The sequence below is a fragment of the Rosa chinensis genome, chromosome 4 (assembly GCF_002994745.2).
Source record: "Rosa chinensis cultivar Old Blush chromosome 4, RchiOBHm-V2, whole genome shotgun sequence".
In the NCBI taxonomy this organism is placed as follows: Eukaryota; Viridiplantae; Streptophyta; class Magnoliopsida; order Rosales; family Rosaceae; genus Rosa; species Rosa chinensis.
The window spans coordinates 38210897-38233830 of NC_037091.1; the positions used below are offsets into that span (position 1 = coordinate 38210897).

A 22934-nucleotide genomic window follows, 5' to 3' on the forward strand; every position below is an offset into this window, starting at 1 on the left:
AAGGTTCAGAAGTTGTTGAATGGGTTGCAGAACTCAATAAACGTTTACAATGCCAGTGGAAACCCCCAAATCTCCAAAGTTTTGAATGCGGCACCGAAACAAATGCACATGGCTCCTCAGTCTAGCCTATCTAATGGGTCTTCTACAGGTACAATCCTAACCCCATTTGCTTGTATTTGAGAAAATTTGATTGAATTGAGAATATAGATGATGTTGATTCGGGCATTCGAGAGCTAAAAAGTACCAATTGAACTTGTAGATGCTTCATTTATGCATAAAGAACCTATTTGAACCCATTGATAATCAAATAACATAATTTTACAAATCCGGAAGTTACTATCTGTCACTTGGTGACTTGGCTGAGAACTTGAATTTCCATATTACTGGATAGTTGTCGTATTAGGCCAGGAAATATGAAAGTAACATTTCTTGAAGTTTAGTTATGTTTAGTCTCAACAAATTTAATGAGGCAAAGAAGTTTGAGTGAAATTTCACTGCATTCATTTGTTTTTGTGCCTTGTTTTCATCAATTTGTTTGTTGTTACCAAATAATTTGGAAAAGGGCAATAATTTCCGAAACAAGAAGAGGAAAAACGCCTGGTAACATGAAACCATAAATGTAGTACTTGGTAGGGATGACAGTGAAGATTAACCTAAGTTTACTCTTTGATAACATATCAACGTAAGAACCATGAATTAGTGAATCCAAAATTGTTCTTGCAATGAGTCACATGAATATAAGAAATAGAGGGATTGGTTACTAGTTAGTGAGACTTCCTGTATAACATATGTATAAATGGTGATTATTGTAATAGCTCAAAATTTAGTCTTGACTTAATCAACCCCGTTGTGAATCTGTTATCTCAATGTTTAAAGCAAATTAGCTAGTATACTAGTTCCATGCTTCCTGTCAACATGGCTTGGAAAGACAAACTCCAAGATTGGTGTCAAACTTTCGTGTTAAAGCCTCTGCAAACCCAAATGGTCCTGATGGGTTTTCTTGGGTGAGTCTGGCTCGGTCTATACGCCGCGGTTCGGAGCAGTTCTGGTCTAATTTTGGTGACTTGGTGAAGAAGGAAACTGGGTTTGATTTGAAGGAGGTGAATGTGAAGGTGGGGGAGTATTTGGGGCAAGCTGGGGAAGGATTAAAGAGAGGTGGGACTAAGTTGGAACGGTTTAGGACCGAGTTAGTGCCCGAGTTTGTGAGTTGGAATCAGTGGGAAAGATGGAAGGTAAAGTTCTTGTATTTAGTTTTAGCTTCTCATTTTGTTGTTGCAATGTGTTGGAAGATAATGAAAGTTATTACAAAGCTTGAGTCTTTTGTTTTGATCAAGTTGTGGCGGGAACTGAGTGTAACTTTCAATTAATTGATTTACTGATAACACTGTCATTTGTTATTCTCAGGATATCAAGAAATGGGAACCTAAAAGAGTTGCTGCATTGGTTTTCTATGTTTTTATTGCCGTAGTTTCGTGTCAAAGAATATATGTAGCAATTTGAGCTCCTATCCAAGATAGCCAGAGGAAAGAGTTGACAGAGGCTTATTTGGAGGCAGTGATTCCTGAGCCATCTCCGAGTAATGTTAGAAAGTAATTTGATTCCTCATGTTGTGTGTACTTTACGTTTTGGTCACTTTAACGTACTGCATCACATTTCTGCTTAGAATTTGAATATTGGCTTAATATAGACAGGGTTTAAACTTTTAAACTAGAAGGAAGAAAGAGGAATAAAGATAGAGAAGTTTAAGGAGCTGTGTTTTCCTTTTTATTTTTGCATGATATAGGCTATCAGTACTGTTTCTAATAAGTCTGTGTTTTGGTCGCTTCCTTCATTAACTCATAAAACTTGATCACTTGTACATAATTAACATATTGTCTTGGATATGATAGCTCTTTACGAATATAGTTGGCCTTCAAAAAATTGTATATTTCTAGCATCTTATGTGACCTCTTGGGTAGTTGCTAAGAGTGTTGCTCTATCACCTACCAATGGAGTTAACTATTATTCCTTAGTTGGGTTTGTCTTCCGATCCTTTTAATCTTCAGTATGGTGAAAATGTCACAATTGGAAGCATGGTCTTTACATGGAAAATATCTTCAAAGTTCTCGTCCGGCCATATCTAATTGACATACTTGTTTCAATGATCTCTCATGTATATCACTAGTGATTTTTCCATTGAGGTCAATATGGCAGCTTGTTGAGAGCATGCGTACATATATGTTTTTGTTTGTTTGTTTATTTAATTTTTCAAGTGAGGCTTATAGTTACTCACTGCATAAATCGGTTATGAGTCCTTGATATCAGCTTGCCAAACCATGAATTTACTAATACAAAATATTGTGATTTACTGATTTACTATCCATTGCTCAGGCTCCTTGTTTTATATTTGTGGACGAGATTGATGCTATTGCTGGAAGGCATGCAAGACATGATCCTAGAAGAAGAGCAACATTTGAGGCTTTGATTGCACAGCTCGATGGGGAGTAAGTGTACTAATTTAAGACATGTCTATTTTTGCTCTTATTAAGCAATATTGGCATACAGCAGTAATTTATTTTTATTTACAATGCAATCTTAGTGGTTTGATTAACGTCTGTTATACATTCATCAAATTATTTGAGACTATAATTTCTTATATGGGAAAGAGTTAAAATCACTATGGAAAACCTTATTTTGAATGCTACTTTTGGAGAGTATCCAAGTCGAACCACCTTGTGATAGTCTTGCATATGTGCTATTTATTATTTAGTTGTATATTCTTTTGTCTCATTGTGGGGCCTTGTATTGATGTGGCTGCCAAATGAAAGGTTTGGAGTGTTACTGATTGAACCTATTATTTATTCATGATTGAAGTTTAATTTAGGTTTCTTGGTCAGATACTTAGAACAATAATTATCACTTGTTTCTGTTATATAGCATGTATCTGATTTTACCTCTAGAGATTTTGAATTTTGATAGGTGTTAGGTGCTAACTTTTCCTTTTCCCTTGTTTATGATTTTTCGTATTTAGTAATTGTCCATGTGTAGGAAGGAACAGAGAAAATGAAGGACCTTTCTCCAGTCATGTTCGAGGATGTGAGCTATGGAGCTGAATTTGTTCCTGTTCCTGACTCTATACTGATCATTCAAACAGCCACAAAGATGACTCCAACTGATGAACCATTAAAAGGGATTTCACAGTTTGTTGGAGCTTCAACAGGAACTTGGAATCTTAAAATCCTTGTTAAAGACGCACTAAGTGATGGTCATGGTCATAATTCTCCTCCTCCGAGAGCTTAACTTCTTGTGTAAAAATATGAGTCTGGTTTAAACACCACTTCTGTAATATGTAAAGTTATAACATTTTCAATTAATGTTTCTTAGCTTATGATTATGACTGTTTTACATACAAAATTTCAATGCAGACCCGCAGCATCATGCGGGGAGTATTGGTTAGATTTCTCATTTGATGGTTTGCAATGTTTGTATTTGATGGCGTACTCTCTAATTCAGGAATGAGATGTTCAAATGATCGCACAACAGATTAGATATAGATGACTGCCCGTTGTCTGAATGGCCAAAAAGGGGACAGGAACACATTGCAATCATTCATATCACACATCGATTTTTAACAAATCAGTGTCTTCTAATTTATACTCAGACAACAGAACCAATTGAACTCTGATGTCCTAAAGTTAATCACACAACAGATATAGTCCAAGAACTGAAGTTTGAAGATCAATCAGACAACAGACAAAATAAAAAAATGTTGTTTGATATGCTTAACATACAACAGCTTAAAACTGGCACTGTTGTCTGAAGACAGCGCCTCAACTGCTGCGCAGCTGCGCTTCGCATCTGCCGAGCCATCTGCTGAGCTATCACACAACAGTTATAACACAAACCTGTTGTCTATATGTTTATCACACAACTGTGTTCCACCGTTGTCTGATTTTTCATCAGACAACGGCTCACTCTACAACGGTGAGACTCCAAATCCCGCATCGGTTTTTTGTCGTTGTCTGATGCGATTTTTGGTGTAGTGGTTCCGTCAAAATTTGCCGTTAAGTTGCTGACGAGGCCATCCATTTCACGGCACCTTAGTTATTTGCATGCCACATCATTGAGAAATTGTCCAATATACCCTCTTGTAGTTTCCTCCATTCTTCTTCTTCACACCCAAAATTTGAAGCATAAGAGAATCACCACTAGTACCACCATAACCACCACCAAGCTCTCTCTCCGAGCCCAACCACTACCAAGAACCTCAATTCTCTTCTCCTTTCTTCCTCTGCTCACCAAAACCCAAATCCAACAGTGTTATCCCTTCTTCTGTGTTCTAAATTCTCAGATCAGTCACACACTCACACATCTTCAACACCACCACATCTAATCTAACCCTGCAAGCAACATAATCAAATTTTCGATCAAAATCCAAAATCCATTGTCAGTACCATCATAACCACCATCGAGCTATCCACCACCAAAACCACCCTATCACCACCCGCAAACTTCAAAAACATCAATTAAGCACCAAAATCAAATATCACTCCCACCAAAATCAAATATCTTTCCATACTAATTTTACCAGTATGGTCCCAAGCGACCCTCCCTCCCTTGGGATGGGAAGACTGAGAAGTCCTTAATCATCTTTGTATAGTCTCCTAAAGCCTGCAAAACACAAAAAAGTCTCAATCTTTGTATATAAAGAACCGAAAGCAGAGTAAAAACAAGCACCATATCAACCCCAATTTCAAAAGTCAGAGCCTTGATGAATCAATTGACACATTCATAAGGAAGCAGAACACAATGGCATATATTTCAAAGATCAAAGAAGCTCAAAAAGGCAATACAATCAGATAGATAGTATCAAAATGCAGCGGAAACATGAATACCCACAATTTGGGACTAGATTGAGAAACCAGAAATCGATAAAGATCGAATTTTGACATAAAAGATTGGAACTTTGGGGACAAAATGGGGAATTTTGAAAGGTGAAATTGGAATGGGCGAGTGACCTACCTTGGTGACGAAAACGACGTCGCAGTCGGTCTTGTAGATGCAGCAGTGGCGATCGTCGCAGATGAAAAGGAGGCAGGCAACTCAGGTGGAGTAGACCTCCTTGTGGCCGCAAGTGCCGTAGGCAACCCATTCGAGGGAGTCGGCGAACACGACACAGCTATCATCCATGGCAATCGGAAGGAGAAGATCTAGGGTTTTGAATCAGAATTTTACCATCTGAGCATATACCATCTAGAAGGTCACCATTTGGACTCTGCACCATCAACAAACAAGGAGCACAATTCCATAACAGAGCTAGAGACAGAGCAAGAATAGAGGAAGTGAAGAGGCTCGAATTAACCATCTCTTGGTTCCTTCACTGGGTTCTTCTCGATTTTGGGCTCATGGAGTGGCTTTGCTTTGTATTCTGAAACAGAGGTTTCTTCTTCAGTTTTGAGGTGGGATTTGATGAGAGGAAGAAGAGCTAGGTGATGAGGCCGGTGTTTGGGTAAAGGAACAAGAGGAAGAAGAGATTGCAGTAAGAACCAAAAACAGAAGAATTGAAAAAATTAAAAGGGGAAGCTAGGGTTATTCTCGATATTTCAACATCGACAACGCTTACGAGGCGCTGAGTTGGTGCTAACTTTAATGCCACGTCAGCCTACAAACGGAGCAATTGGACGGAGTGTACCGATCAGACGAAAATTGTGACATTAGGGACTTTTCAGATTAAATGAGAATGTCAGGGACTGAAACGATTTTGGAGGCAGAGTACAAAGACTAAACAAAATTTAATCCTAAGGAATATAATAACTTAGCTACATCCCTTACATAATAAGTAATTGGACAATGTTGGTAATATTCTGATTCATTATGGATACATGTTTTATGGGAGGTACCTAGTTCTGTAATGCCTATATAAAGAGGTCTTGGTCCCTGCTCTAGCAATGAGAAGCACTTTATTAACACACTGCCCCACTGAGAGAGATTGCATAAAGAATTGCTCAGAGGAGAAGTACCATGATCAACCATGTATGTTGCAGGTTAGTACCAAGTACAATAAACATTCATCTTAATTGTAATGAATAAACGTGTTCTTATATTGAGTACAATATACATATCTATAATCTTAATTTACAATATGGGCAAGGATGGTGAAGATGAACATGATCGATGCTCATGGACTCAGGGGAGACTTGGAAGATGAATACTGCTGCACCATTAATGAAGATGAGTTCTTCAGCTTACATTCTAAAGAAAATAATGATTTAAACGAAGATTTGATGGAGTGACTGACCCGAATGGAAGATTAATAAGATTGCTTATGAATGTGATCTTGTTCACACTTCCATTCCATTGGTGCCCTGCAGGTAAGACTCTTAGCTTTTAACTATTTACTGTTCTTTATGAGTAATGACTAATGCTATATATTGTGGGTAAATTACTAGGATCTATCCTCTTTCATGACTCCAATCTTTGTTTTGCCAATTAGTTAATGACATTTTTGTTTTTGCTTTCTTATAGATTCCTTTTCTTCTGCAAAAGTCTTGAAGGAGGCTGGCACTAATTCAACTGTGTTGGTTCATGGACAACTCAACTTTAGTTTTTTTTATTTAGTTTGTTTGACATGTTTACTTTTGGCGCCTGTAAATTTTTATAGCTTCATGTAAAAGCATTTGAAACTTTGCATGATGAAATGAAAGTTGGTGATGAGTTCTCTTCAGTTTTAGTGCCAAGTACGTTTCATATATGCAAGTTTTTTAATCCAATTTATCTTTTCTCCTATGTCAATTTGAACTGTTTTGATTTAAATGCCTTTTTTTTGTTTTTTTTTGTTTTTTTGAGTTGAAGGTGGTTAGAATTTATTGATAATCAAAAACACTTTAGGGTACAAATTTCTCTTCATCTATTACATGTTGTATAAAGAAAGGAGCATGAGACCAATAGAAGTCTAGATCATGTGCAGAAGCGTGAGCTGCTAGAAGATGGACTACCTTATTGGCTTCCCTCCTAGCATGAACCAAACGAGAGTTTGGAATGGAAGCCAAATCTTCACTGACATCGTCATACAGACTACCAAGAGCTGAAATGTTTTGTGCCCTAGCTTGACACAATTGTTGCTTCAAAGTCAAACAGTACGTCTGTTTCAAAAATAACAGGATGTAGAGAATGACTGATAACAAAACCAACTGCCTTTCTACAAGCCACCAACTCTGCATGTTCTGCTGAAACAATATGATAGATAACTTTCCCAGCAGCACCCATATATGTACCACTATCATCTCGCACAACGAAGCCCATTGTTGTCCTGCCAGTACCACTATCAAATGCACCATCAAAATTAATCTTCAACCACCCTTGTGGAGGAGCTCTCCACTTAAGGACCCTTCGCTTAGCCATCACTGTCTGAAGCTTAGAATTGTGAAAGATGAAGTTGCTTAGCCTTGTAGATGACATAAGAGCAACATCACTCGATCAAGTGAGCTTATTGTCCCAAACCCTCACATTCCTTTCTTTCCAGATACTCCAAATGAAGAATAGAAGTTGAGCAAAAGTTATTTTTGACAATTTTTCAGAGCAAAAGTTAAGCCAACTAAGGGCATCTAGATTATCAGAATCCATACCAAAACAGTTTCCACTCAGACTATGGTTTGTAACCATCACTTCTCTAGTAAGAGAGCAATTGCGACACAGATGAATAATTGTTTCATTCTCAGTATTGCAGAGTACACAAACCTGAGATTCCACAGGAACATGCCTAGCAGCCAGTCGGTCTAGTGTTGGAAGAATATTCTGCCTAATTTTCCAAGCATTCACTTTTGCCAAATTTGGCATTTTCGCTTGCCAGATCTTTCTCCAGACTCTCTGGTTCATTACCACAGAAGGAGGAAGAGAAGAAGCTATTTTGGAAAATGCAAAACGATATGCAGATTTTACCGTAAACATACCTCTTCTTTCTAGGTGCCAGGAAAGCCTGTCTTCAGGACCTCTAGTGCTCAGAGGGATTGAAAGAATAGCCTCAGCCATGATTAGCAAAAGAAGCACGCACCTTTTGCTCATTCCACAAATTAGGAGGTACAATCAGGTCAATAACTTGTCACGCCCCTGATTTTTAACACAAATAAAAATCGATATATAATCTCATAATTATACATGCATGAACATTCAGTCATCAATAACAAATACCTGGAAAATTTTTCCTTTTAACTACACACATATTGATGCCCTGAACCTACTATGTCAATATTGACCCGCCCCACAGAGTCATATATTACATAAACTTACGAATTAAATTGCCAACAACAAGATAAAACGTAAATGCTCCTCAGAGCTTACTACAACGGAAGTCCAAAATAACGGCAAAGTCACAAAATTGGCTTCCTACCGTTTAGCTGCAAGTATGCAACCCCAACTTCAGCCACGATTATCCTGACTTGCAGGATTAACCCCTACACCGTTTGAATGATGTACCGGGTTGCCACACAACAAATCCGGTAAGCTTTTGCAAGCCCGTACGAGTAACTTAAAACAGCTAACACAACTCACACCAGAAATAAGGAAAACAACTCACGTTTTAATTCCTTAAAACACGAAATAAACACTACTAAAAAACCTTCAATTGCGACAGCAGTTTGCGACGGTAAATAACAATTTTGCCGTAGCAAATACTTTTCGCGATGGCAAATTGAGCATTTGCGATGGAAATGTTAGCGTTGCAATATGTGGCGTCACAAGATCCAATTGCGACGGTAAATTTCTGTTGCAAAAAGTATTTGCGACGGAAACTGCTGCCGTCGCAAAGGCTAATTTAATTGCGACGGATACTTTGCCATTGCAAAAAGATATTTCATTTTTTTAAAAAAAAATCTGGTGTGAATTTCACACCAAAGCTAGTACTGTATTACAAAAATTATAAATTGAAAAATGTTAAAGATACCATATGAACTCATTTCAATTACAAACCAACAATCATAATTACAAGCATCAAAATACCTAAAACTACTAAGCTTCTTGTTGAACTTCAAAGTTACACACAAAGCTATTCACCAAAATTTTTGAACCATAAGTATGGTGATAACTAACATCCTCCTTGCTTGTAACATTCCTCACCAAAAGACATGTTGAAAGACCTACACATACAAAGACAAACCTCAATAGCTTTTCTGTATCCAGCAGTAAATATTTGCAGAAAAAGGTGGAACATCCTTTGTAACTCCATATATGTTTCCGTTTGTGTCAAAGCTAGAGAGAGTAAGAAAGAGAAATGAATTCTGTGTTATATATGGCATGGATTCCTAACTTCTTATCTCAGACCATAATGCAAATTAATAAGTAGCTCAAGGCAATAAATCGGTGGGTAAATGTACATTATACCAAAAGATTAATAATTAGCTATACCTCCATTGAGTCAAATGACCAGAGGCTTAGACAACGGATCTTTAATAGCAGCCTCAGTGAGCCAGTAAAAGAGTGCTCTTCCAACCCTGTGATTCACAGTGACAACCTACATAACTTATTCTTTCTCTGAACTTTTGAAAACAGAAGCACACATGCAGCCAAAATCACAAATTTTAGTAGAAAACAGAAGCACACATGCAGACACGCATCAACACATGTGAATAGATTGAGTATCAAGGATTACCTGAGAAGAAATATGAAAAAAAAGGAGAATCTGGTTTATTGAATATATCAGTAAGGGAACCATGATCACCACCAGATGTATGTCCATCCAACCTAAGGTACCGATACTGCTTAAAGCTGAGATATTCCTCCATGACATCAAGTAGCCTAGTCATTGTGAAGAAAAAAAAAAACAGAACCTGCAGAATGAAAAATTTCAATAATTTACATCTTACATCAGATAATTTAACTTGCAAAAAAAAAAAAAATCTATGGAATAAAAACAAACAAACCATGTCGCAAGAAACATGGAAAAGCATTTCCATACCGTATGTTTGTTGCTTTTAGCTTGGGAAATAATCGATCTAACATCTCAAGCTTCCCAGAAAGCCTTATAATTGATGGTAGATAGTGCTTTGGTATTAAGTTATCAACCTGCAAATAGCAATCAGATAACAAGTTTTATCCAGAAGAAAGCTTACTCTGTATACAAAAGAAAGGAAAAGATAGGTCTTCAAATCTTAAAAGGGAGCAATCAGATAACAAGTTTTATCCAGAAGAAAGCTTACTCTGTATACAAAAGAAAGGAAAAGATAAGTCTTCAAATCTTAAAAGGGCACTTGTGAAAAAACAAAGAAACAATCTTCATTTTACAAGGTGATAATTAAAAATTATTTAGTTCTCATTTCCATTATCATTTATAAGAGTTGAGAATTTAAAATGAAAAGGGAATGAACATACCTCCTCTACATGAAGCTGGCTGAAATATGGATGATTGCATACATTTTGTCGATCGTTTGAGTATTTGGGTTTCTCGTATCGCTTGCTAAATAGAGAACTTCCTTTTGACGTGAAATAGGCTTGCTTGAGGGCCCAATTAGGTTACGAGGTTGATGACTCATTCCCTTTGCCTGTCACTAGTTAAATTTGAACTTGTGGAAATTTGGGTATCAACACACCCAACATCACATTTTATGGGTAAGTTAAAATTACCAAAATAAACATAGTTGGAATTAGGAAATATCAGCAGTCTTTTTTTTTTTTTTTTTTTTTTTTTTTTTCAGGTTCTACTGCAGATGGATATCATTAAATGATTCTCAATTAATTTAGTATGCATGGGATCGAGCCTTCCTATCAATCTAGTTTCAAAAAATGTACTAACTGTTCAAATGATATGGACAAACAAGAGCAAGTGAAAACTGCTAAAAAATTCCTCAAGAACTCTTAGGATGTATTGTGTTGTTTCACTCCAATTTCATCATCAGTATTTCACAAATCTCAACAATTGGCATCTGAGTATTGTCTTGGTCAAGTCCTCAATGATAAGCAATTCCCCATTGGCATCTGAGTATTTTTAACCCAACAAGTGACAAACAATTAAAACCTTTTTTGGGTCCGTTGTATTAACTTTAGTGATAACCATGTTATTTACCGAAACTTTCACATTGAGCCATTGAGGAATTGATGATGAGTCTTCTAGTGTAATATGCTCGTCGTTTTTTTTTTTTTAAACTGCAACAATGCAATAGGTAGTCTCTCTTGTATAAAAATAATAATAATAATAATAATAATAAAATAGGTAGTCTCTTACCCTATATTTATCTCAATTTATTTCAGCAAAAAAAAAAAAAGGATTAATTTCAGTTTACCCCCCTGAGGTTTGGGGGTGAAATCATTTCACCCCCTAAACTTTCAATTTTGAATTTTTACCCCCTAAACTTTTCAATTTCAATCAGCCGTGTCCAATTTTTACTGTTCCGTCCAAATTGGACGTTAAGTTTGACTTTTGAGGGTTAAAATGGTCATTTCAACATAAAAAAATAAAAATAAATTTTTTTTTTTTTTTTAATAATTTTGTCTTCAACCTATATACCACAAGTTATAATAGGTTTATAAAAACAAAAAAAAATACTCTAGGTAGTTGAAAGCCGCTCGCTGGTCTACGATATTTGTGACATATCTCCGATAAAGTGAAGAATTTAGGATATATCCCAAATAAAGTGAAGAAATATTTGTAAAAAATAATTTTACACTTTATCTGTAAATAAATATCTGTATATTCCCAATAAAGTGAAGAAATATCTGTGTAAAATCATTTTTGGTCTGCGATATTTGTGATATATATCCAATATTTATCTGTAAATAAATATCTGTAAAAAATGATTTTACACAGATATTTCTTCACTTTATTGGGGATATACAGATATTTACAGATAAAGTGTAAAATCATTTTTTACAGATATTTCTTCACTTTATTGGGGATATATCCTAAAATTCTTCAATTTATTGGACATATATCACAAATATCGTAGACCAAAAATGATTTTACACAGATATTTCTTCACTTTATTGGGAATATACAGATATTTATTTACAGATAAAGTGTAAAATTATTTTTTACAAATATTTCTTCACTTTATTTGGGATATATCCTAAATTCTTCACTTTATCGGAGATATGTCACAAATATCGTAGACCAGCGAGCGGCTTTCAACTACCTAGAGTATTTTTTTTGTTTTTATAAACCTATTATAACTTGTGGTATATAGGTTGGAGACAAAATTATAAATTAAAAAAAAAAACTAAAAACCAGAAAAAAAAAAAAAAAAAAAAAAAAAAAAAACAAACAGAATTTTTTTTATTTTTTTTATTTTTTTATGTTGAAATGACCATTTTAACCCTCAAAAGTCAAACTTAACGTCCAATTTGGACGGAACAGTAAAAATTGAACACGGCTGATTGAAATTGAAAAGTTTAGGGGGTAAAAATTCAAAATTGAAAGTTTAGGGGGTGAAATGATTTCACACCCAAACCTCAGGGGGGTAAACTGAAATTAATCCAAAAAAAAATGTATTTAGTGAAAAGATATGGTGTATTGTGAATGATCGAGCCCCAAAATGTATTTACTCCTTCCTCTTCCCTTCCCATTTTTAACCTGCTGGGGTTGTCTTCTCTAAATTATCGAGCCCCAAAGTTCACTCCAGTCAACTGGATTTGTCCCAATCCCCCATGGATAAAAGTGAATACAGATGGGTCGTTTGTTGATGACCAACATGCAGGCTTCTGTGGAGTCTGTAGAGACTCTAATGGCTTATTTCTGGGAGCTTTTGCATCTAGAGTAGTGGTTCCTAGTGCGGTGGATGCTGAGGTTCTTGCTGTCATTAAGGCCTTACATATTGCTCATGTTTGTCATTGGACGCATATTTGGCTTGAGACTGATTCAAGTCTAGTAGTTCACTATTTTAACAACCATACTCTGATTCCTTGGCGGCTACGGGTTCCTTGGTTGAATTACCTGCATATTGCTCGTCAGTTAAACATAAAAGTTTCTCATGTCTATTGAGAAGGAAATAAGGTGGCAGATTGTCTTGCAAGATTTGGTGCTGCGAATGATGGCTCCCTCTGGTGGGACGAGGTTCCTGATTTCATCTCTGGGCCTTTTGGCAGAGACATCACTTCTACAGTTTATTATCGGTGTTCCTAGTTTATTATCTGTATTTTTCTTATGTCCTTTTGAGACTTGAGTACTTTTGTTTTGTGCATTCTTCTTTGTACTCTCTAGGCAAGGTTTTGGTCTAACCCCCCTTGCTTTGTATTTTTTATTGGTTATTAATAAAACTTCGGGTGAGGGCGCTGAGTTTGCCCTTATCTCGCTTCCCTAAAATAAAAAAATAAAAAAAATGGTGTATTGTGAATGAGGATAGTTTAGGAAGTTTGGGGTTGTATTTCCAGTAAAATGTTAAAATAAAAAAGATAATATACTAAGTAGGAGATGCGTATTTATCATTTAGCAATGTGTGAATAAAATTCACAAGGGACAAACCTCACCTCATACATAAATGAGAAAGCTAAATGAAAAGATAAAACAAAAATTACAAAAGAGAAGCAAACGAAGCAATATCTAAAACTAAAATAGTGAAAAACATAAACCACCACCTTATTAGGCGATGGGCCATCCTAGAAGTAAGGTCATGGACAGGATTCAAAATTGCTCACCATCATTGGGTGGTGATACCACCACTCTATAAAAATTTGCCACGTGTTCTACAATACAACCTTGGTTAACTCTTTAAAATTCTATTATAATAAACTAATAATATTTGTAATTAATGAAAGAAATAAAAATTACTCTCTCTTCCTTCCCGATTCTTAGAAACAGTTCTTCGGGAGCTTAATTTCATCTTCCTCTCAGCAAACTCGATCAATTGTAGACCACTTCATGTATATTTTCTCTCTTCTACTTTTACTTTGAAATTTAATATTCATGAAGTATGGCAACTCTAAAACAAACAAACAATAACCGAAAAATCCCAGATTAGGACCCATCATCTACTGTTCATTGTTCATGGTTACGGTTGGTTTTCCACGACCTCGACTAGTTCTCTGGGTTTCAAAATAATACCGGGTCATGCTTGTTTCACAGAGTGGAAGAATTTGGTGGAATTCTGAGAATTCGCGTTGCCTCTGTTCACAGATTAGCTGATTAATCTGCCTCTCGATACCAAGTACAAAACAATATTAAGAAATTGAAGCTTTATGGATTGTGGGTGGCATTTCGATTTGGGTTTTCCTCAAGGAAATCTTGTTGGAAGATGTTGGGTATAGATTATAGTGGGACTGTGGGACTTCGGAATAATTTGCAAAACTAAAATAAAATCCCAAAATTGAGGTTTCTGGTATAGAAAGCAACAACACCACCAGCACGATAGGTTTGACTGTGGAAGATAATGGACAAGGAAGCATTAAGATTCTGAAATTGAGTTGAGAATATGAACGCCCGATGAAAACCCATAGCAAATTTGAAGTCTAATCGAAATTTGGAGGCCATTTGATCACCCAAACAATCCTTTTTTTTTTCTTTTTTTTTCTATACAAAAGCTTGAAGTGAAGAGGGTGAGGTAGAGAAATTGGAAAAGGAAGGCTGTAGGGGAAGGTGATTCGATGGATCAGGGAAGAAGGAATCAGAGGTTTCGTGGTTCTCTCTACCTTTCAACTCAAGATCAGTATTACAAAAATGATTAGCCAGAGAGGGAGTTAGGGTCGTTATGGTTGTGGATGAGATGAAAGGGTGAGAGGAGAGATATGAGGCTGCTGTATTTTATTAAGAACATAATAAAATATTAAAATATAGATAATTAATATATCATTTTTATAACAGTTAACTATAGTTAACAAGTTAACCAGAGTTGTGTTGAAATACACGTGGCAAACTTTTATAGGGTGTTAGTATCACCACCTAATCAAATGTGTTGAGCAAATTTGAATCCTTATAGACATGACCTAATTGGTTGATAAAGACGAAAATTGATTATGACGTCAACATTACACCTTGATAAGAGTGGTACATGCATGAAGGAAAAATAATACCTCTATCAAGCTCCCTTTAAACATTACCCACATTAGTGGGTTGCACCTACAATTATGGCTCTTTATATGGGTTTCCAACCCTCTTATTATTTTTCTTCTGATATTGATTCAAGTTTGAATTTTTTTTTTTTTGGGTTACATTGAAAGGATGAACTTGCTAAAGTAACCTAATGCCAACTCATTTTCGCATCCTTCTCAACACTTGGCCAACATAGGGGCCGATTCAAGCTTTGTTTTGTAATTTATTAATTGTTTTTTTTTCCTACGTGGATAAGCAAATTATTGTCATGTTTGAAAGGGCAAATTTTTTTGTTTTTTGTTTTAGAGCTTATTGGTGAATGACCAAAGAAAGAATAAGGGTGGTGCAGTCTCAAAAATGGCTGGAGTCAGTTAACAGTTATTGGGCTTTTCTATCAAAGCTCGTTTATGTAATGAACCTCCAAATTGTATTTAAATCCATACATCTCTAATTCTTTCGATCTCAGAATTCTACCAATACACAAGAAGAAGAAGAAGAAGAAGAGGCGACGTCGTAATGGCGTTGAAGTTTCTGAACAAGAAGGGGTGGCACACCGGGAGCCTCCGGAACATAGAGAACGTCTGGTGAGGAAGAGGGAGGTTTTGACTGTGTTGGGAAAGAAGGCGTGGGCTTTTATTGGTAACCAGCTGGGCAAGTTGAGAGAAATGGAGGCTCGGCTTGAACAGCGTGAGGCAGAGAGAGAAAGGGAGAGACAGAGGAGTGAGAGTTTTAGAATGGAGTGTGAGCAAGAACGGGAATGGAAATGGGAGGAATGGGTGAAGAAGAAGGAAGTGAAAGAAAAGGCAAGGGAGCAGTTGAAGAAGCAGAGGATTCAAGAATGGGAAGCATTTCGAGAAGGACAGTGAGGAGAGACAGAGAAGAAGAAGAAGAGGAGAAGAAGCGTTGATTCATGAGAGGGAATGGGAGGAGAGGATGAATAGGAGGGAGGTCAGAATCAAAGGAGAGGATGGATGATATGTTGGGTCACCACCGGGCAGAGATGGGCCAAATGCAGACTCGCATTCTCCATGAGCAGCAAAATCTTACGAGCCAGTTACTGGGGATTGTCTCTCAGTGGACTGCTCATCCAGCTGGACTGTCTGATCATACCGGTGCAAGCAACCATTATTTATCACAGATGACGCAGAATTTGCACCATCTGAATAGTTTGGATCATGACGATGCTAGGGTTGATGGAGATAATCAAGATGATCAGTTCATTGTTGACGGATGTCTTTTCTTGTAAAACTGCTCTCTGCATGTATGCAATAATCTCTGCAGTGGTGGTGGATATGTAAAGGTTAGTGAATTACTTAATGTACTCTGATGAGTACTTTGTTCAGTTAGGTGTGGTTCTATACTGATCTGTCTAGCTTCAAATCAAGTCAATAAGGGCTATCTATTTGTTAATCCAATTTTTAATGTAACTATCTTGCTTAGAATGAATAAAAGTTCCTTTTTCCTTTCAATAATATTTTGGCATTATGATTGTGAGATCAGTATTAATGTTTACGGTTTTGATGTGGCACTGTGATTCGTCCTTTTATGTGAAGCTCTTTTTGCTGAGTTTGACCCGGTTCATTGTAAATTAGCTCAGTTATATCTCTCCTTTATGTTGTATTAGTTTTTCTACAAGTGTCTATGACGCAGTCGGAATGATAAACTAGGTTTACCAGCAATAAACCTAAGCAAACGATTCTGGAGTCCACCAGAGATAAAAGAGAATAATCTCAATATATTGATAAAAGATGATAAGATGCCTTCTGCAGCCGCTTGCGGCTGCATAAATAAGAGAAAAGTACCCTAGGGCGACTAACAACGAAACCCTAAGGCCCATGGATAAAAACGAAAACAATCCAAAAATAACTAAGAAAACCAAAAACGGGTAAAATAGAAAAATGCCGTTTTGAGGCCCTAAACGATCCCGAAAGCCCGAAAAAGGTCACACGTCGTGGCATAGCGACGAGTTTGCTTTCTGGCGCGATTCCCTTTCCGGAAAGCTAAAGTGCGTCCCGATCGGACTCCGGAGGCCCATTTCACGTCTACTAGTCCCTTTTCGGTTTCCACCCTTAGCACGATCCAATTGTTCTTGAAATTGGACCGCTATCTGTTCTACATCAGTCTAAGTCAAGAGGAACAAGCATTCTGAATTGTTTTATACATTGTTTAGTATTTCAGTAAAATACCTTGCTGTAGTAAAAAGCATGACCCTAGATATTCAAAGAATTCCACCTGCTGATAGAATTCACTATGGCTCTTAGGATGCTAAGGAAAATTACTTCATAGTGCTTCTAGTTATATATGCGTAGGACAGACATCCTTCTTGCTAGTTATAACCATGTTTCGTGCTATCCTTTTGGAAGAGAATGTTGCTTGGGTCAAATGAAAGGTAATTTGATACACGATACTTTCAGCATTCAAGGTGATAAGCAATGAGGTTAAGAAACTAAAAGATGAGGGGTTCAGTTTTGCACTTGGCCGTATGGGATATTTACCGCATGAAAAAACTAAACTTGATTATACCCAATGTGATTATTGTAAGTAGACCTGGCAACAGTGTGGTCACGGGCGGGTTACGGGCGGACTTAACGGGTTCGCGGTCTTAACGGGCTCAACCCGTTATAACCCGTTAAGAGGGTTACGGGCGGACTTAACGGGTTCGCGGTCTTAACGGGCTCAACCCGTTATAACCCGTTATCTTAACGGGTTATAACGGGTTGAGCCCGATGGGTTCGCGGGTTACCTGTTGGAACCCGTTAAGACCGCTAAGGTTTTTTTTTTTTTTTTTTTTTAATTTTAAAATTCTTTTCTAATCAATTACCCACTCAAACCCGTTAATACCTGTTAACAATAAATTGGCCATTGAAACCCGTTAAGACCCGTTAACATAAAAATGAATTTATTTATTTATTTATTTTTGCATTTTTTTAAACTCTTTTTCACACCCATTATCTATTAAAACCCTTCTTAAAAAAAAAAAAAAGTTTTTATTTTTTATTTTTTTAAACCCTCTTCCAACCCATTACTCATTAAAACTCTTTTTCATTGTTGATTTTCATTAAATCGAACTATCAAAAGTTAATATATATTGGGCTCACAATTCTATAAAAAAAAAAAAAAACTTTTTTTTTTTTTCCTCTTCTTACCGGGTTCGATGGGTTCCGTCGGGCAACCCGTTTCCGCCCGTTAACTAACGGGTTGGCAGCCTATTAACACGTTAAGTTATCGGGCGGAAATAAATGGGTTTTTAGCGGGCGGTTAATGGGCGGTTAACGGGTCATGGGCTGAATTCCAGGCCTAATTGTAAGAAACACTTGCTACTTTGTTTATAGATGCTTAGGTATGGAAAAATATTTATCCTCATTACAGTCTATTCAATATGGCGGGAAGAGGTAGCTATATGCTTTCGGACGAGATAGCTGCATTATAAATATTTCATGTTTCAGTTGAAAAATTATGTTCTTATATAAGCTTGCAAAAATAGGTACATATATATTTACTCATCTTAACATATATCCATGTCTGTATCTGTCTTTCAACATTGCAGGTTTGTGTTTTTCTGTCTGGCTATTGATTCTCCACACATGATAATCATTGATCTGTTCCTTTCAAAGCCTAATTTTATTTGAAGTCATTTAGATTGAAACTTATTTGATTGGGCTTGTCAGATACTTATGGTCTTTGCTTGGATGAATATATCTATATATGTGGTGGAACTCTAAGATGTTTGTGAATTTTGATACATATAGGTTTTAACTGCGCATGTGGTTGTTTTGCCAGGGTAAGCTGTGCTGCTCTAGATTTCTCATATAAGCTTTGTGCACTTTTTCCAAATTCTGCAAATCAGTCACAATGTGGCCAGTGGCCGGGATTAGATCATTAGAATGTGACCAACACCATTTTATGGGCCTGTGTTTGACATAATTTCCGATATTTTGGACTTCTTTTGGCGCATATGATTGGATTATATTTGCTAACTCATTACATTGAAGGAAGAAATGGAGGCTAATTTCTGACTTTTCTGCAAGTTCAAGAAAGAAGGTGATGGTTAAATGAAGGACATCTATGGTTTCCAATCTGCACAAATTGGTGGGATATTAACTCCTTATAACCAATCCATCTTCTTCCTTTCAAATTGGAGAAAGATTGGAAGTCAATCTTCATTTCATCCTGCAACACACCTTGAATGTAATGTATTTACATATCCAATCAGTCCTAGTTACCAAAGCGGACCTAGTGTGTTGATCTTGAGGAGGAAGATTAGTGACGCAGTCGGAAAGATCACCTAAGGTTTACAAGCAATAAACCTAAAACAAACGTTCTGAAGTCCACCAGAGATAATAGAGAAAAATCTCAATTTGATTTATAATATGATAAAAGATAGTTCTGCAACCGTTTAAGGTTGCTTATATATAAGAAAAGAAACCCTAGGGCGACTAACAATGAAACCCTAAAGCCCACGGGTAAAAATAAAACAAACGCAAAATAAACTAGGAAATCGAAATTTCTAGAAAACAATAAATTGCAGTTTTGAAGCCCTAAACGACCCCAAAATGCCGAAAAGGCCCACACATTAGCCACGAGTTTTGTTCCTAGAGCGATTCCCTTTCTAGAAAGCTATGGCGCGCCCCAATCGGACACTGAGCTTATTCATGGCTACTAGTACCTTTTCGTTTTCCTCCTTTTGCACGATCAAACTGCTCCTCGAATCGGGGTGTCATCCGTTCTGCATCAGTCTCCTCCACCTCCGAAGAACTCGACCCCGAGTTCTTTGCAGGATAAAGAACCTCATCTTCACGAAACTCATGCAGATCAGCCACATTAAAGGTGTTAGAAATGCCCATGGAATCAGGAAGGGCAACAACATAAGCATTGTCGTTGATCTTCCTCAGCACCTTAAAATTACCATATTTTCTGGGCTTCAGCTTGTTGTAGGTACCAACAGGAAATCACTCCTTCCTCAGAAACACCATCACGTCATCACTCTCTTGGAACACTTTAACTCATCGGTGCTTGTCAGCTGCAGCTTTATACTTGGCATTAGTTTCTTCCAGCTTGGCCTTAACTGCTTCTCTAACATCCTGCACATCTCTAGCCATACCCTCAGCAACAATACTAACACCAAAAACTTTAGGAAGCTTCACCAAATCAACCACATGTCGAGGAACAGCAGTATAAACCAATGAGAATGGTGACTTCCCTGTTGCACTATGCACAACACTGTTATAAGCAAACTCCACCTGTGGCAAAGCATAATCCCACTGTTTGGGCCTATCTCCACAAACACTCCGAACCATGTTACCCAAAGTCCTGTTAGTAACCTCTGTCTGCCCATCAGTTTGAGGATGAGCTGTGCTACAACGATTCAAAGCCGTTCCAAACATTCTCCACAATGTAATCCAAAAGTGACTAAGAAACTTCGTGTCTCTATCAGAAGTAATGGACTTGGGCACTCCATGTAAACGAACCACTTCCCTGAAAAACAGTTTGGCTATATTGGACACATCACACTACTAGAAAAATTGAATCAGACGATGCCACTCAGACGACGCACTAGAGTTTTCCGTCGTGTGATTGATTTTTATTTTTTTAGACGTTGTTTTTAGAAAATCCGTCGTCTGATATGGAATTATGAATCAATTCAGAAGATGTATAAGGACAGAACCGTTGTATGACCCTAAAAAAATTTGAGCGCCAAGTTTGCCACCAAGTTATGTGGTACCAAACCCATCTGAAGCCCTAAATTTTCCCTAACATGTGTCAGTCATACGACGATAAACAAAAAACCTGTCGTCTAATAAACATGTCTGACAGAAAGGAGGGAAATTTCCCTCCTCCATCTTTCTCCAGCTCCTCAAGGCGGGAAGTCCAATTAATAAGAGATGAGGCTCAAATTTAAATGGTTGTATTTAGACGACGTTCTTACGTAAACCCATTGTGTGATTCCTTGTCCAAATTGATAGGGCCTCACAAATCCGGCTGAAACCCCAACACTTAGAGAAAAAAACATAACAAAAAGAACAAAATAATAGCAAAATGCGCGTACCCCTCTTTCGACAGCTAGCCCTTGCTCTATGTTAATTGACTCACCTCACTGTCGACAGATCCAAAAACAAGACCTAGCTAGCTCTCGCCCAGTGGCCTCACTCTCGACACACCTAATCCAAAACCGGAATCCTCTCTATCTCAACATACCCAAAGCCAAACGAAATTCCTCACTCTATAGCCTAGACCTCACTCTCCCAAACCCTCATTCTTCTCTCTAACCAATCTCATCTCTCTGAGAATGAGATTGAGTCGATGAACTGAGATTGAACGGTGAACTGAGATGACGCTAGTTTAGCCTCTCTAGATCTAGTTGATTCCCTTGGAACGAAGCACTGTTAGCCTCTCCGACTGGTTCTCGTCGCACCCAGGGGCAAGTGGAGACCAAATTGTTTCTTTTTCCCGTCGCACCCAGCTACAAGATCAAATTTTTGGTATGAAATCGTTTCTTTCTGTTGATTCTCTTCGATTCTGTAACTCGGTTTTGCTATTACATCTTGTTTTCACTTGGGTCCTCTCAAGTTGCGATATATTGTTGTAATTATCATGCGGTTTTCTGGAATAGAGACCCAAAACAGAAAGTCTGGTTTTCTGGAATACCCAGCCAATTGATGATAATAGAGTAGAATAGATTCTTTCTGCTGTTGAGTTGTGGATCTATTGTGTGCTTGATTTTGGTTAGATATGATAGATCCTGTTGTTCTTGGTATGAATATTGGGTTATTTCAGCTATTCTGGTCGAATTTACAATGTGAATTGGTTTATGATGTTGGGATACATTACTTTAACCATGGAGCTTAATTACTTTTGTGAATCTAGTAGCTTTCTGTAAGCATATAGTTCATATTTTCTGGAGGATTTGTGCAGATTTTCTATTCTATTCTGTTCTATTCTGTTGTGCAGATTTTCTATTGTGTGATTGATTTTTATTTTTTTAGACGTTGTTTTTAGAAAATCCGTCGTCTGATATGGAATTATGAATCAATTCAGAAGATGTATAAGGACAGAACCGTTGTATGACCCTAAAAAAATTTGAGCGCCAAGTTTGCCACCAAGTTATGTGGTACCAAACCCATCTGAAGCCCTAAATTTTCCCTAACATGTGTCAGTCATACGACGATAAACAAAAAACCTGTCGTCTAATAAACATGTCTGACAGAAAGGAGGGAAATTTCCCTCCTCCATCTTTCTCCAGCTCCTCAAGGCGGGAAGTCCAATTAATAAGAGATGAGGCTCAAATTTAAATGGTTGTATTTAGACGACGTTCTTACGTAAACCCATTGTGTGATTCCTTGTCCAAATTGATAGGGCCTCACAAATCCGGCTGAAACCCCAACACTTAGAGAAAAAAACATAACAAAAAGAACAAAATAATAGCAAAATGCGCGTACCCCTCTTTCGACAGCTAGCCCTTGCTCTATGTTAATTGACTCACCTCACTGTCGACAGATCCAAAAACAAGACCTAGCTAGCTCTCGCCCAGTGGCCTCACTCTCGACACACCTAATCCAAAACCGGAATCCTCTCTATCTCAACATACCCAAAGCCAAACGAAATTCCTCACTCTATAGCCTAGACCTCACTCTCCCAAACCCTCATTCTTCTCTCTAACCAATCTCATCTCTCTGAGAATGAGATTGAGTCGATGAACTGAGATTGAACGGTGAACTGAGATGACGCTAGTTTAGCCTCTCTAGATCTAGTTGATTCCCTTGGAACGAAGCACTGTTAGCCTCTCCGACTGGTTCTCGTCGCACCCAGGGGCAAGTGGAGACCAAATTGTTTCTTTTTCCCGTCGCACCCAGCTACAAGATCAAATTTTTGGTATGAAATCGTTTCTTTCTGTTGATTCTCTTCGATTCTGTAACTCGGTTTTGCTATTACATCTTGTTTTCACTTGGGT

General features: G+C 37.4%; 1 long non-coding RNA gene across 1 annotated transcript; it reads right to left on the reverse strand.

Annotated features, from left to right (window-relative positions):
* Positions 1 to 9553: 9553 nt before the first annotated feature.
* LOC112195738 lies at positions 9554 to 10395 on the reverse strand. The gene is made up of 3 exons (XR_002934750.2): positions 10342 to 10395; positions 9929 to 10035; positions 9554 to 9622 (listed from the first exon to the last, which is right to left on the reverse strand). It is a non-coding gene; the product is annotated as an uncharacterized LOC112195738 (long non-coding RNA).
* Positions 10396 to 22934: the final 12539 nt, after the last annotated feature.